Source organism: Trachymyrmex septentrionalis, unplaced genomic scaffold (genome assembly GCF_001594115.1).
Source record: "Trachymyrmex septentrionalis isolate Tsep2-gDNA-1 unplaced genomic scaffold, Tsep1.0 scaffold182, whole genome shotgun sequence".
Lineage (NCBI taxonomy): Eukaryota > Metazoa > Arthropoda > Insecta > Hymenoptera > Formicidae > Trachymyrmex > Trachymyrmex septentrionalis.
In genome coordinates, this window is record NW_017304990.1 from 453,734 (window position 1) to 456,695 (window position 2,962).

The 2,962-nt window shown below is 35.9% G+C and overlaps 1 protein-coding gene across 10 annotated transcripts in view; it reads right to left on the bottom strand.

The window, feature by feature from the left end:
* The window catches only part of LOC108746621 (CREB-regulated transcription coactivator 1-like), a 31,576-nt gene that overhangs the window by 20,832 nt on the left and 7,782 nt on the right, over nt 1–2,962 (bottom strand). The window lies entirely within an intron of this gene.

The window sequence follows — 2,962 nt, forward strand, 5'->3', positions numbered from 1 at the left end:
GGACGACGCGAGTACGATCGCGACGACAGGAGGCGACTCGCGAGGGGCGCGACGAATGATCGAAGACGGCGGGGGGGGTAAGGACCTGGGAGGGATCTCTTGACCCCGATTGCACGATCCGAGAAGAGGTAGACTGTGACACCGAGATAAGACCGCCTCGGTATATTTTCTCGCGGTCGAAGCTCGACCTTGACTAGGTGGCAATGTATCCGGGGTCTTTTGTGTAATTGCAAGCGATTCCTTGCCGACACACTCGAATATATCGCGTTCGAGAGAGAAAAGCAGCGACCGTCTCGTCGGAATTGGTAATAGTTGCGTTTAACGGAGAAAGTAGCTCCGGCACAACTGTTGTAAAATCCTTTAATATTTCGTCCTCAGTTCCTTACCCGATTCTAAATCAGGGTTGCCACAGATAATAAATTTCCTCGAAAATTCCCCGACTTTACCAGGTTTTCCAGATGAATTTTCCACGACTAATATAAAATATGTAAATTTTAACATTTAGACTCAAGGATTGTAGGGAAGATATATTATTAAAAAAAAAAAAAAAGCTTAGTAGCGTAGTAGAATTTTGGGTGCAAATTCAAGCCGGCGAAGAATAAATTAGTTTTGAAAAAAAAAAAAAAAAAAGAATGCAGTTACGACGAGAGAGAGGTATCGAATAAAAATGTTGGATAAAATATAAATTTGAAGTATTTTGTTAAAAGTGCGCAAGTTTTGAACTATAAACGTCAGATGTAATATTTAAAAAAAAATTACAACAATTATTTCGAATAGAAGCGGAAGTTTAAAGAAATTGTGAGCAAATTTTGTAATTCCAGACTTTTCCCGGTTTTTTTTCCAGGTCTGTGGCAACCCTGTGAATGTATAAATCAATTGTATAAAGAAAATAAAACAATAGTAGTGCAAATCTGCTTTTCCTGCTGAACGCAATCATTAAGAAACGCGTTGTCCAGTTTGGAACATTTTGATACGGCACGTAGACTTGGGATAATCGGATATTAGAATAGATCGTATGCCGGCAATTTGTCGCACCAACTGCTAATAGAAACTTGCGCGGGATATAAGCGGTATTATAGGACTCGTTTTACCCTCAAACCAAGCGCTGCATCAAGGTCGAAGTGTATTAATAAACACGTAGCTCTCCGTGGCATTGTGATACTCCTAGACTAAACACAATGATTTCCCATTGTCCTGTGTGATCGATCAATTTCGCGCTAAGCTATAAGACAGCTCATAAAGTATCACTTATTCAGGAAACTTACAAGGTCCGTCGGTACGAGGAAACGCGGCTTTACATTATTCCGAATTACATACAATTTTACGATACGTCGTATGAGTTTTAGCTAAAATACTAAAGAAGTTAACCGTCTATGTCTGAATTACGTACAATTTTGCGCCCATCCAAGTTTCAGATGAAACACATAAAGAAAATTGATTCAAGGGAATGCTTACAGATCTAGTTATTGATATCCATAAGAAAAAGTTATTTGCCGGAGCTACCCTCTTATTATTTCACATTCTAAATCTGTTTCTTTTTTTTTCTTTCGATAACACGTAACTCTTTAACTCGCTGCGTGAACCCACAAATGTCACAACACACACCATCAATCGAATTACGTTGTATCTGTAATCTAATTAATTTTCAACGATTGCTAGTAGACGGAAAATATTCGTAATGCGTAATAGAAGGTCAATCGGACGAGTTCATCGATTTGATTTAATACGGTTAAATTTGAGAATGCTTGTCTTTTGCCCTCGCCTCGCAAAGACTTACAAATGTCGCGAACGTCAATAATAACGCGGTATATGACGCGGTATTTCGATATTACATTTCGTTCTACGATTTAATTGCTTCGTTATGGAGTGATACGTGATACGTGCTCTATGCGCGTATATATATATATATACTGTAAACTGAAATACGAATTCCCTTTGTTTATTACCTCCGGCAGCGTTACATATTGCAGCTTCCTATAAGCAAACAATTATATTCATTGACAAATTGCAACAATCGTACAATACAAAGTTTGATATGTAATTCCAAGTTATTATGGTGGTAATATGATCGGAAATATCAAATTATGCACACACATCACAAATACGAGCACAGTTAATGCAAGATCTTTTTATCGTTTTTTTTTCCCCCTTTTACCTCGGATGTAAAACGACAAAATTAGCCAATTTTCAGTTATTATCATACCTAGTAATTTCGCATCACGATGTTGACGATGATTCTTACAATTCAGCGGTGATTTGGTAATCGCTGCGTACATTATATTTTTACTGATTACGACACCGTCTCGTGCAAGCATTTTCCGCATTATTAATAAATATGCTTTGCATTTAGGTATTGATAATATTACGTGTAAGTATTTTTTTGTTTATAAATAAGTAAAAATTACCTATTGTGAATTAGTGGAAAAAAAAAAAAATAAAATAAAATAATTCTGCTACGACGTACTACAAAAATCTTTTTGTAACATGATGATAAATTCGAATACAGAGGCATGCAAATTGAGTTGTTGGAAAACAGAATATCCGAAGCTTGAGATATACATAATTAATTCCGACGGTAAATATGTCGGAATTGAAAACACCATAGGGTCGTGCGTTGAACCGAATAAGCGTCCGTCTCCGGCTTCGGTTCAATGGAGTTAATTACGTATATTAAGAGCTTCCCGTTATTCAGCTTAAAGTAAATATTTCAAGTGTAATTTCATAATTTCTCCATGAAAAGTTCGAAATAGAGGAAGATCAATAAGAAATACGTCCATCCTAGTAGAGATTATTTTTATCTCTTTCGAAAGATGATTTTTAAAAAGTTAAAAATTTCCACAAAATATATTTGCATTGTTTCATGAATCGTATTGGAATATTTACGTAAGATGGTAATATATATAATTTGTTAAAAATAATTTACGTCTTATTCGACAGTATTATCATTGAGTATAAAACGAGA